The sequence below is a fragment of the Trachypithecus francoisi genome, unplaced genomic scaffold (assembly GCF_009764315.1).
Source record: "Trachypithecus francoisi isolate TF-2019V2 unplaced genomic scaffold, Tfra_2.0 Lachesis_group16, whole genome shotgun sequence".
NCBI lineage: Eukaryota > Metazoa > Chordata > Mammalia > Primates > Cercopithecidae > Trachypithecus > Trachypithecus francoisi.
The window spans coordinates 8,725,534-8,738,872 of NW_022681461.1; the positions used below are offsets into that span (position 1 = coordinate 8,725,534).

The 13,339-nt window shown below is 46.9% G+C and overlaps 1 pseudogene; it reads left to right on the forward strand.

Moving 5' to 3' along the window:
* The first annotated feature begins 12,018 nt into the window (after positions 1–12,018).
* LOC117099296 lies at positions 12,019–12,367 on the forward strand (annotated as a pseudogene).
* Positions 12,368–13,339: the final 972 nt, after the last annotated feature.

Genomic DNA, 13,339 nt, shown 5'->3' on the forward strand with positions numbered 1-13,339 from the left:
GACTCCAATACTTAATATATAGGTACATTGCTCAAGACTCTGTGATACTGGTAGAGAGAGACACACATTGATCAACAGAACAGAGTAGAGAGCCCAGAAATAGCCCCACACAGGTGTGGTCAACAGATTTTTGACAGAGGTGCAAAAGCAGTCCAATGAAAGAATGATAGTCTTGTCAACAAATGATGCCGGGTCAATTGGATATCCATAAGCAAAAAAATGTACCTTGATTTAAACCTTACACTTATTTCAAAAGCTAACTCAAAATGGATCATAGATTTAAATGTAAAGGGTTTATACTCCCTTTACATTTAAATGAAGTTTTTATATTTAAGTGAAATACCCCTTCACATTTAAATAAAACTTTTACAAGATAGCATAGAGAATATCTTTGGAACTTAGGGCTTGGTGAAAAGTAATTTAAAATGATAGCAAGGCATGATCTACAAAAGAAAAACGTCAGTGAAGAGGACCTCATTAAAATGAAGCCTAGCTCTGCAAAAGACACTATGAAGAGGGTGAAAAGACGAAGAGACAAGCTATCGACTGGAAGAAAACATTTGCAGACTGCAGATCTGACAAAGGGCTCGTAACTAGAATTTGTAAAGAATATATTAAAAACTTGACAGTAAGAAAATCAAACAATTCAAATAGAGTATGGGCTAAAGATGCAAAGAGGACACATAGATAATGGCACATGCCAGCCATCAGGGAAATGCAAATAAGGTCATGACGAAATTTCACTACAGATCTATGAGAACAGCTAGAACAAAAGGTAGTGCCAATGCCAAATGTTTTTGTAAGGATGTGGAGAAACTGGATCACTCTAGCAGGAATGTTACATGGTACAGTCACTCTGGAAAAGAATTGGGCGGTTTATTAAAAAATTAAACATACAATACCAAACAATTCAGCAATTGCACTCCTGGGCATGCATCCCAGTGGAATGAAAAATAAATTCATCCCTGTGGAATTCCATGGAATGTCCACAGAAAACCTGCCCATGATGGACCACAGCAGCTTTACTTGTAATAGCCAAAACCTGGAAACAGCCAAAATACGCTCACGAGGTGAATCACTAAACGGATGGTGGCACATCTACCAAGGAGTTTTGCTCAGCGACAAAAAGAATCCACTGTTGATACATGCAACAGCTTGATTGAATCTCAAGATTATTATGCTGAGTGAAAAACCCCAAAATCTGTATGATGTTTGTGGCGGGCCAGGTCTCACTAACAACTGGTTCAGTACTGACTGAGTGGTTAAGTTAAATATTAGAAGCCAGTGCCCTTATACAAAGGTTGGGATGTAACAAAAGCCCATTAGGAGTTTGGCCTAGGCCTTTCCTGGGCCTTAAAGCATGACAAAATAATGAAGGAATTCTTAACAGGGCCCATTTAAGATTAAACAAGTTTTATTGTGGGTCTGAAGAAACTCCCCTGGCCTCCACAAAGAAGTTTATTGGGAGTCTGAAGGAACCCCGTGATTCAGCAGGAGACAAAATAAGGGTAATCACCTCAGCACCTGGACCCATTTAGATTAAGTAAATTTACTGAGGCTCCAGAGGAAGGTCTTCAGGACTCAGACCTAATTTACAGATTAAAATAAGTTAATCACTTATGCCTTTAGATGAATGCACACTTACACATAGATATATAGCTTAGAAGGTATATAAACTCTGAACAACTTTGTAATTTTGAGTTCGTCTGGTGATAATTTCCAGCTCTTCTCCCTATTACCGGTTACAGAAATAAGAACTCTCTTACTCCCCAGTTCATCTGCATCTTGCTATTGGGCCACAAGAAATAGCAGCCTCCCGCTCAGTTTGGTCCAGGAACAATTTCACTTATATAATATACGTGGAGATGGGAAACATTAGTGGTTGCCAGGGGCCAGGACTGAGGGGCTGGTGGTGAGAAAGAAATGGGTGTAAACATAAAGGAGACTAGGGAGATCTTTGGGGCAACGAAATCGTTCTGTAACTTAATTGCAGTAATGGTGACATGAATCTATACATGTGATGAATGGCACAGAACTACACACATCACACACACATACACACGACATGCTGTACGATGTCAATTTCCTGGTATTGATATTACAGTTATATAAGATGTAACCATTGGAGGAACTGGGTGAAGGGTACATGGAACTCTCTGTACTATCTTTACTTATACTTGCAAATTCCTGTGATTCTACAGTTCTTTCTCATAAAGAATTAGAAATTTAAATAATCAAAAATCAGAAAACCCACTTTTCGTCTGTGGGTGTGAAAAATTTAACAAGATATGCCCCTCTGTTCCACTAGGCAGTTTAAAGGGTAAATGTGTTCTAAAGACCATGCCCAAGTATTGGAGAGTAGACCCTCAATGAGAAGGAACCAAGTTATCCCCTCATTAGGCAAGTGGGTGGCAGGAAACTGCCCATAGAAATATCGTGGACTTGGTTTGGAATCACACTGCTGTTCCCAGAGCCTGCGGTCTCAATGACGAATGGCTTTTCTCTAAACTATTCTCCTTCCAGACAATGCAATAGAGCACATAGAACTCCAAAACCTTGAGCCACAGATCGCAGCATCCCATGGTGGTGACTGGGGAAGCTGGAGGAAGGCTGGGGGCTGCAGGCTGTCTGCGTGCAGAGAGACATGCTCAGTCCTGGTGGCTGCCTTGGCCATTTCCTGCTTCATGGAATTGAGCTGGCACCAGCATTTCTTGTCATTTCTCAAGTGGCTCATTGCCCTTAACTCTGACTTTTAGATGACTGCATGGCTCCCAGCTGGAGTCTTTATTTTTCCTGAATTTATCCACTTATCTCCTCTTGGTTAGTCTGAGCATCTAAACTTAAAATCATAATGCTCCAAAATTTTTTCCTTCCTTTTTTCCCTTTTATTTATCCTTAAATGCCTATGTACCCATTATAGTCAATGAAGCCCTGGTACATCCCACAGTCCCCACAACTTTTATTGAATGGAATTAACTCTATTCTTTATGAATTACAGATGATTCCTGCTAGCACAGTGGCATCTATTTTCAGGTGATTATAGAGGATTCTGAATTACCTTTGGGGCTTCAGACAACGGGTTAGGCCCTGCAGGCAGGCAGCTTTTGGGTTTATCATTTACCTCTGCTTTTATCTGGTTTTGCAAGATCCTAAGGCCACAACTAGGATCTTGCATCTGGGGGCTTTCCTAATTAGAGATTTCAGTCCTAAAGCAAAGATCAGAAGTTGTCTTAGACTCCTCGGGTTGAAGGACTCTGGTCATTTGGTTTCTTCCCTTATTGTTTGGGACAGCGAGAGACAAGAGAGTCAGGGGGAAGGGAGGCTGGGATGGTGTTGATGGGCTTGTTTGCTGGGTTTATGAAAGACTGAGGGTATTTATCAAGAAGAGCTTTAATGTTTCTTAAGTACAATTCTTATTAGGCGACTGTATAAAATTCCATTTTAATCGTTAAAAATGGCGGTGCAGGTGGTCATTTCACGTGGCTCAGTGTAACACATTCTCTAGCGAAACAGCCTTTCTTCCTCTGTCCTTTCCCTACCGAAAACACACAATCATCTTTCCTCTTTTTGTCCCTCGACACCCTCTTCCAACAAGCCTCCTCTCATCCCAGTGCTTCCATCCTAACCAACCACAATATTTACCAGTTCCCAGGAGACAGCAGTATTTGATGTGGTTTGCAAACATCAGCATTGTAGACCAAATGGGAATGGGCTCAACAGGAAGCTGATGGGAGAGAATTCTCCTGGTGTGAACCCTTCAGGCTTCCCAGTGGCAGTAAAAGGAGGAGGAGGAGGAGGAGAAGGGGAGATGACCATTAATGAGCCTTCTGCATAGCTTCATCCTGAGATTCCAGCTCAGGCACCCAGGGATTTGCTTTCCTGTGCTCCTGAGTCAGGTTTCTTATACCCAGGGCCCATGTTGTTCCCTTTCTTGGTTCTGGAGGACAATCTAGCAAGTTCATTGTCAGCATCCTCCTCAGCAAGTCCGAGTCACAGCCTCTTCCACTTTGCTAAGCCAGTTTCCACCCCTTCATCCATTTCTCTCCCAAACGTTTGCTGAGCTGTCTTTCTCCCTAATGTCACTGCGCCAGCTTTCTTCGTCCCTTTGGCCTTCAAATCTGGTAAATTTATTGCCACTAGAGTGGAGTTTCAGGAGTGTGAGAAGGTAAGTGTCGTGAATGCAATATATTGAGGTGCAAAATGCATTGCGTTTTAAGCACAAGGAAATAATCTCATTTTAAACAATAATAACAACAGCACAGCCCTTCATTGGACAACTTCCTCCTGCCACAGCTACCATCTTACCTCTTTCCTCTCCTTCCTAGAAAAGTACTATTTCCTCTCTCTTCAGCTCTCTCCCATTTAGCTTAGAATCCGTTACTGCAAGCACAGCACCTCCTGCTAACGCTGCCTAGGTCCTCGGTGCCTACGCCCACTGCCCTTCTCCTCCACTGTGACCGCCCAGCCGACTCTGCCAGTATGGATCCTGCTTTGGGGCAGTTGTTTTTCCCTAGATCATCTCTTGATTCTCCTGTCTGCTACTCCTTTGCTCTACTTTGCAGATGCCTCTGGTTTTACTCAGGGCTGCACCTAGGGCCTTCTCGTTTTTAATTTTCTTTTTAATTTCCGTAATAGTCATGCATCATTCACAACTTCACTCCTCCCAATTCATGCCTCACACTGTAGCCAAAGGGGTCTTCTCAAAATGCCCCCTATAGCTCCCCAGCTCCTGGGGTAAAGTCCACACTTTTCCATGGCCTACGTGCCCTGTGTGTCCTGGCTCCAGCCATCTCTGCCTTGTCACACCCGTACTCTCTCCGCTGTCTCCCCCCCACCTTCAGAAAGCTCATTCTTGTCATGCTGCCTCCTGCCACAGGGCTTTTGCTGTCCTCTCTCCTTAAGTGTTTGCCTCTTTGCTTACCACATGAAATCCCACACATGTTCCAGGCAAGTGGCCCTTCCTGCAGGAAGCCTTCCGTGATATGTCTGATTTGCTCCGTATTACCTCCGGGCCATTGAAGAGGTAAATCTCCCCTAATTCTCCTTCCCTCACCCCAAATTGGATTCTGCCTCTGCCTTCAGACCTTGCTCCCCACTCTCCAGAGGGCTTGGATCTCTGTTACTCTCGAGTAACACATCTGTGAGGTTTTTCCTTCATTCAAGCCAGTTTCATGGCAAGGTGCAGACGGTTGTTTCTGTCCTCCCACGTGGTAGAAACATAGTTTTTATTCACCGCTGCCTGCTTTGACATGATGACATTTCCTGACCTTTCTAGGAGAGGGGAGGATTTATCTTTTTTCAAATCACTCACATGAACTGATCTTTTTATTTTAAAAATTCACATAATTAAAATACACATGAACATTCAGGATGTGCAGACTATTTTCAGTCTCACCCTGGCATGCCACAACCACCTCCGCGCCAGGACCTGGCATTGAGGAGCCCCAGAAGATCTCCTGGGGAGTCCTCATCCAGACCTGCCTGCTTACCTGGTCTCAGCTTGATGACCCTCCTGGTCGGGGCTGGAGCTGCGGAGGTGGCCAGATGTGCCCAGCAGAGCCACAATGCAGAGAAAGAACTAGGTTTCATCTAACTTATAGTCTTCCAGGGTCAAGAGATTTTTATTCACCAAATTAAAATGGTTGACAGTTGGTTGCTTAATATAAGCAGGCAGGAGGGACCAGGGCCCTGGGAGAATAGACAGCCACTTTGGATAGATTCCAAAACCTGGAGACAGTAGAAATGTAGGCTCAGCAACTCTGTGGTCCTGAAGCTCAAGAGGACCCTGAGAAAAGGGTGGAGAAAGAGACTGTGTGTGTGTGTGTGTGTGTGTGTGTGGTGTGTGTGTGTGTGTGTGTGTGTGTAGCAAGGGTCTCAGAACATTACAAGGCAGTTTCCTGTAGGCAGGACAGGCTGATTTGAAGTGGTTGCCCTGTTTACCTCCATCGGACTCCTTGCTGATCAGTCGTTTCTGATGCCTTGGGGATCTCACAATGTATCTGGAATGTTTTATGCCAATTACCACTTTGGTTACTGGTATTTTCTCTTTTCTTTTCTTTTTTTTTTTTTTTTTTTGAGATGGAGTCTCACTCAGTTGCCCAGGTTGGAGTGCAGTGGCGCAATCTCGGCTCACTGCAACCTCTGCCTCCCGGGTTCAAGTGGTTCTCCTGTCTCAGCCTCCCAAGTAACTGGGATTACAGGTGCCCACCACCACACCCAGCTAATTTTTGTATTTTTAGTAGAGACGGGGTTTCACCATGTTGGTCAGGCTGGTCTTGAACTCCTGACCTCAGGTGATCCACCCACCCGCCTTGGCCTCCCAAAGCACTGGGATTACAGGCGTGAGCCACCATGCCCAGCAGTTACTGGTACTTTCAATCCATTTTCTACTATGTTGGAAGAAAATTTAAGATGAAAATGCTGTTTTTTTCTCCCACTATCAATCTTATTTGATTCAGATGTCAAGAAAGTGAGGTGTTTTCTGTGCTAACCTAGAATTTTAAAATATTGCTGCTGGTATTATATTATGCTCACCTCAATTTTCAGGACAGTAGCCATGCTGTGAGCATCCACTCATTATTCAAGCAACATCTATTTATATTCTTGTTACTTTTAATGAAATTTTCAACATAAACTTGCTACATTCATCAGTGTTCTTTCTGCCATGCACTCTGTCATATAGAGAGTAAATTCCAGTGCGCCGTAGAAAGAAACTAGAACACAGGGTTTGGGCATCTAAGTACTTTCTGCTCTGCCTCCCTCTCTCTGTACCTCCCATCTATCATTCATTGATTTATATATTTAATCAATTAACTAATGTTGCCATGCCAGGCCCAGAACTGGCACTGGGAGCACAGTGACGAATGGGACCAAATATCTGTCCTCAAAAAGCCTATAATCTAGGAGCGAGCGAAGAACAGAAGACAGAAGTGGTGACAAGTATGGCAGCTGCTCTCAAGGAGGAGCAGCAAGACTGCAAGCTTGCAGAGTGGGGCAAAGGCCTCCTGACAGAGGAGGGGCTCACCCTGCAGCTTGCAGGACACACACACACACACAGGCGCGTGCACGCGTGTGGCACAGCCCCCAGCCCCTAGCTCAGGGGCGCTGGGAAATGGAGCCAGCCTGGAGTGCTCCAGCTCTTTGAGCATTGCCATCTCTATGTGTGTGTGAGGGTGCATACACGTGTGTGTCTCTCTATTTATACGTGCATGTTTGTGCATGCGTATGTGGTCATGTAAGAATGCGTGTAAAATTATGTATGTCTTGTGTGGTGTGTAGTGTGTGTGATATGTGTGTGTGGTGTGTAATGTGTGTGCCTGTGTGTGTGGTGCATGTATGAATATAAGAATGTGTTGTGTAGTGTGTGTTTTGTGTGTAGTGTAGTGTGTGTGTTTCTATGGTGTGTGTGGTGTGTGTGTGGTTTTTCTTGTGTAGTGTGTGCTTGTGTGGTGTGTGTATGTGGTATGCATGTGGGATATAGTGTGTGTGATGTGTATGTATAGTGTAGTATTGTCTGGTGCATGAGTGTGTTGTGTGTGGTGTTGTGTGCATGTGCTTGTGTGGTGTGTGGTGTGTGTATTTGGTATGTAGTATATATCACGTGTGTATTGTGTTGCGTGCATGTGCTTGTGTGCTGTGTGGTGTATGTGGTATGTAGTGTATATGGTGTGTGTATTGTGTTATGTGCATGTGTTTGTGTGGTGTGTCTGTGGTATAGACTGCACATATTTGTGTTTTGTGTGTTGTGTGCTGTGTAGTCTGCATGTGTTTGTGTGTGATATGTGTATTGTGTAGTGTGTGTTGTGTAGTCTGCATATGTTTGTGTGTTGTGTGTTGTGTGTTGTGTAATCTGTATGTGTGCGTTCTATGTGGTGTGTTGTGTGCATGTGTTTGTGTGTGGTGTATGGGTGTGTTGTGTGTGTAGTCTGTATATGTGGTGTGTGTTGTGTTGTCTGTGTGTGTGGTGTGTGTTGTGTCATCTATGTGTGTTTGTGTGTGGTGTGCATTGTGCAGTGTGGTGTTGTATAGGTTGTTGAGTGGTTGTGAGGTGTGGTGTGTGCATGTGTTTGTGTGGCATATGTATGTGTTGTGTGTTGTGTAGTCTGTGTATGTGTGGTGTGTGTTTTGTGTAGTCTGCATGTGTTTGTATGGTGTGCGTGTTGTGTAATCTGCATGTGTTGGTGAGTTGTGTATGGTGTGTTGTGTGCATGTATTTGCATGTGGTGTATGTGTATATGTTGTGTAGCCTGTGTGTATTTGTGTGTGGCATGTGTTGTGTCATCTGTGTTTGTGTGTGTTGTGTGTGTTGTGTAGTTTGTGTGGTGTGTGTGTTGTGTAGGATATTGGGTGGTTGTGGGGTGTGGTGTGTGCATGGGTTTGTGTGTGGTGCATGTGTGTGTTGTGTGTTGTGTAGTCTGCATATGTGTGATGTGTGTTTTGTGTGTTGTGTAGTCTGCATGTGTTTGTTGTGTGTGTGCTGTGTAGTCTGTGTTTGTGTGTGTGGTGTGTGTGGTGTGCATTATGTAGTTTGTATAGTGTGTGTTGTGTGTTGTGTGCATGTGTTTGTGTGTGGTGTATGTAAGTGTGGGTTCTGTGTTGCACAGTCTGTGTGTGAGGGAGTGTGGTATGCATTGTGTAGTTTGTGTGTTATGTGTGTGTTTTGTGCATGTGTTTGTGTGTGGTGTATGTAAGTGTGGGTTCTGTGTTGTGTAGTCTGTGTGTGGGGGCTTTGGTGTGCATTGTGTAGTTTGTGTGTTGTGTGTGTGTTTTGTGCATGTGTTTGTGTGTGGTGTATATGAGTATGTGTTGTGTAGTCTGTATGTGTTTGTGTGGTGTGTGTGACTGTGTGTGTGGCACGCAAACGTGTGAGTGTGTGTCTGCGTTGCAGGGGCGGGCAGTGGGAAGGGAGAGATGTTGAGGATCCCTGCCTGGCTCCTGGAGGTATCCCGGCCTTTTTGCAGGCTTCACAGCTGGTAGATGTCCTGGCCCAGGGGCATTAGACAAGCAAGGCTGCAATGATGAGGCTGGAGCGCCAGACCCCGTGGAATCAGGGAAGCTGGGGACCTTAGCTTCCTGAGGTGGCTGGATGAGACTCTGCTCACCCTGAGGAGTGGCACCTAGAAGGAGCAGGCGGGAAAATCCCAAGTGGACATTTTCTTTAAAGCTGGTGATTAAGGTTCTAGACAGGCTCAGGGAACTTGTTGGATAAGCCCGATCACCTCCACTTCTGCATATATTGGATCAGTGTCCCTGCAATGATGCCGTTGCAGCATCCTCCTTTTCCAAGCGCCCATGGCCCAAGAAAAGGCTAAACAGGACCTAATAGGTGTCTGAGGAGGCTGAAAAGAGAGGCTGGAGGCTGACTGCTAGTTTTGGAGACTACCCCCGGGCAGGGGGCTGAAGAGGATCCCTGCCTGGCTCCTGGAGGTATCCCGGCCTTTTTGCAGCTTCACAGCTGGTAGATGTCCTGGCCCAGGGGCATTAGACAAGCAAGGCTGCAATGAGAGGCTGGAGCGCCAGACCCCGTGGAATCAGGGAAGCTGGGGACCTTAGCTTCCTGAGGTGGCTGGATGAGACTCTGCTCACCCTGAGGAGTGGCACCTAGAAGGAGCAGGCGGAAAATCCCAAGTGGACATTTTCTTTAAAGCTGGTGATTAAGGTTCCTAGACAGGCTCAGGGAACTTGTTGGATAAGCCCGATCACCTCCACTTCTGCATATATTGGATCAGTGTCCCTGCAATGATGCCGTTGCAGCATCCTCCTTTTCCAAGCGCCCATGCCCAAGAAAAGGCTAAACAGGACCTAATAGGTGTCTGAGGAGGCTGAAAAGAGAGGCTGGAGGCTGACTGCTAGTTTTGGAGACTACCCCCGGGCAGGGGGCTGAAGAGGATCCCTGCCTGGCTCCTGGAGGTATCCCGGCCTTTTTGCAGGCTTCACAGCTGGTAGATGTCCTGGCCCAGGGGCATTAGACAAGCAAGGCTGCAATGATGAGGCTGGAGCGCCAGACCCCGTGGAATCAGGGAAGCTGGGGACCTTAGCTTCCTGAGGTGGCTGGATGAGACTCTGCTCACCCTGAGGAGTGGCACCTAGAAGGAGCAGGCGGGAAAATCCCAAGTGGACATTTTCTTTAAAGCTGGTGATTAAGGTTCCTAGACAGGCTCAGGGAACTTGTTGGATAAGCCCGATCACCTCCACTTCTGCATATATTGGATCAGTGTCCCTGCAATGATGCCGTTGCAGCATCCTCCTTTTCCAAGCGCCCATGGCCCAAGAAAAGGCTAAACAGGACCTAATAGGTGTCTGAGGAGGCTGAAAAGAGAGGCTGGAGGCTGACTGCTAGTTTTGGAGACTACCCCCGGGCAGGGGGCTGAAGAGGGGCTGCGGGAAGCAGTGAGACCTCTGGAGGCTGCACAGTGGTTCACAAGCATGGCGCACATTTAAATCCAGAGGAACTTAAAGCAGCACTTTCACGACACCAGCCCAGCTGAACACGAATTTCAGGCTTCGTGGTTTTGATACCCAGGTATCTAGGTTTGTGACCAAGGTTGAAGACCAGGATCTGCCTGGTTCATAGTGTGGTCCTGGGATCACCTGTGTCTAGACTGTCCAAGTTACTGATCTAGATCCTGAGAGCTAACACAGACTCGGGGTCTGAGGCAGTGGGGTGGGCCTGGAAACCTATATGACAATGCAGTTAATAGGTTATTTTTAGTTACACCCCAGTCAAACCAAACATGTTGGACTCCACATAGGGCAAGGGAAATGTAAAGAAAGGATGCTTGGCTGGCGAAAAAGGCGGGTGGCCCCACTAAGCATCAAACATGTGGCAGGCATAAGCCTGAGCTCTAGGGGGGTACAGCCATGAAAAGAGCAGGTTCTGTTGTCAAAAACATGTGGGAGGCAGACAGCCTAATTAACGTGTACAATAAAGTGTGCAAATGCTGCATGTGCAGTGCAGCGTGAAAATGATACATGTATGATGTAGAGTATATATGCTGCATGTGTGATACAGGATGTGAGTGAAACATGCATGCTGCAGGGTGTATCATACCCTGGGAGTAGGCGATGCATGTATACTGCAGTGTGTGAATGCTACATGTATGATGCAGGGTGTAAATGCTGCATGTGCAATGCTGGGTGCAAATGCTTCATGCCGTTGGGCCCTGGCACTGAGGTATGTGCTGGTATCTCCTCAGTGTAGTGATGTCTCAGAACCTGAAGGATGAAACATTGGTCAGAGTTCTTGGCTGCAGACAACAAAACCCACTTTGAAAAAGGAAAAAGCTGGATGGGTCTTAGTAAATTATATTAGGTGGCTTCCACGAGTTCTGGAACAGAGACCCAGCCGGGACACTACCTAGCCAGGCATCAAGCAGCCCTAAAACCACCAGCGACATCCAGAGAGACGCTTTGGGGAAAAGCTGTTGCTGCTCTCTCTGGCCCTTAGCACCCTCGACACGGAAGCCTGGTCCACACCACAGCTTCTCCCAAAGCAAACTAATGCCCCAGAAGCTGACCTCAGGGGCTCGGAGGCGGAGGAGCTGTGCGAGAGCCGCGGAGCCGGGAATGGCAGGCGCAGGTTGGTTCTGGGTTTCCTGTTGCCCTTCCCTGCTGAGTCTGGTCAGTTACCTCACTCTGGTGTGACCAGGCAGCGTCTCCCTGCGGCGCCGGAGTGGCCACCGTGAGGAGGTGCTTCCTCCGCGGCCTTCATAGGGAAGGAAGGCAGAGGCCTGGGGAGGCCTGGCCTGGGCTGACCGCGGAGCCTGCAAGAAACGCCACCCTCTGGGCCCCCGGAGCCCTGCGCCGGGGACGGAGGCAGACTGTGGTGGGTGGACAACACCGCGCTTACTCTTGGGGTATGTTTTAGAAACTGTAGCTTGTTAGCTTGCTTTCTATAAACATGTATGTTATCCATCAATGGCAAGCACACTTGGAGGTCTATTTGTGTGGGCTGGCATAGGCAGTCAGGCAGAAGCAGGCTTTGTCAGGAACACAGCAGGGGAGGCCACGGTGGGGAAAATGGCGGAGGGGAGGGCGAGAGAGGAGAAGCCCCAGAAGTCTCAGCGAGCTGGAGCCGCCAGAGGACCTGAAGAGGAAGCAGAAAAACCTGTGAAAACGAAGACCGTTTCTTCTAGTAATGGAGGGGAAAGCTCCAGTCGCAGCCCTGAGAAAGGTCGGGAGGAGACCTCCCAACAGATCTCCGCACTGGATTTGCCCTAGGTAGTCAGAGGACAAAGAAGGCATCAGCCATGGCCATCACACTCGGGTCAGGGAATGAACCCGAGGAAATGCTTCCAGAAGCAAAGATGAGGATGAAGAATTCTGGAAGGGATATACCAACATCAGCTGGACCAAACTCCTTCAATAAAGGAGTTTGGGTTTTGTGGTAACTAGAATTTAAGGGAGCAAAATATAAAATCCCATCTTGGAAATGTCCGTGAACAAGACAATTAAATGATGTATTTTGAAATTGGGATGGGGGTGGGTGTAAAGTGAAAAGAAACAGTTTCCTTTTTTAAAGAATGGTATAAGGCAGGGCGTGGTGGCTCACACCTGTAATCCCAGCACTGTGGGAGGCCGAGGTGGGCAAATCGCTTGAGGTCAGGAGTTCAAGACCAGCCTGGCCAACATGGTGAAACCCTGTCTCTACAAAAAATACAAAAATTAGCTGGGCGGGATGGCAGGTGCCTGTAATCCCAGCTACGAGGGAGGCTGAGGCAGGAGAATTACTTGAATCTGGGAGGCAGAAGTTGCAGAGAGCTGAGATGGTGCCATTGCAGTCCAGCCTGAGTGACAAAGCGAGACTCTGTCTCAAAACAAACAAACAACAACAAAAAGAATGGTATAAGACATTTTGGGAGCAGCTTGATTTTTTTCTTTTCCATTGTTTTTAAAGGATTGAGAGGTACACTAATAAATGAGAGCTTGAAATTAAAAAACAAACAAACAAAACCACACTCTTTCTAAGGCCTTGTTCCTCAAAGTACCCACAGCAGAGAGCACCTGGGAGCTCCTAAGAAAGGCAGAGTCCCCAGCCCCGCCCACCTGGACCTCCTGCACCAGTATCTGCATTTTAAGAAGACCCCACAGGAGTTTCCTGGAAACACTGAGGTAGAACAAGCTCTGAGCTGGAGCTGTTCTCAGCCTGTATGCAGAAACACCTGGGGAGCTATTCACACTCCCAGGTCCAGGGCACAGCCCAGACAAGTGGAACCAGTGTGCCTGAGGGTGTGGGGGAGGGCGGGTTGCATGGACATCTGTTAATTTTTCCCCAGGCAAGCAGAGCTGAGCATCTGCTCCAGGCTCACCCACCGGCTTTAGCTCACCTGAGTCTGCATCT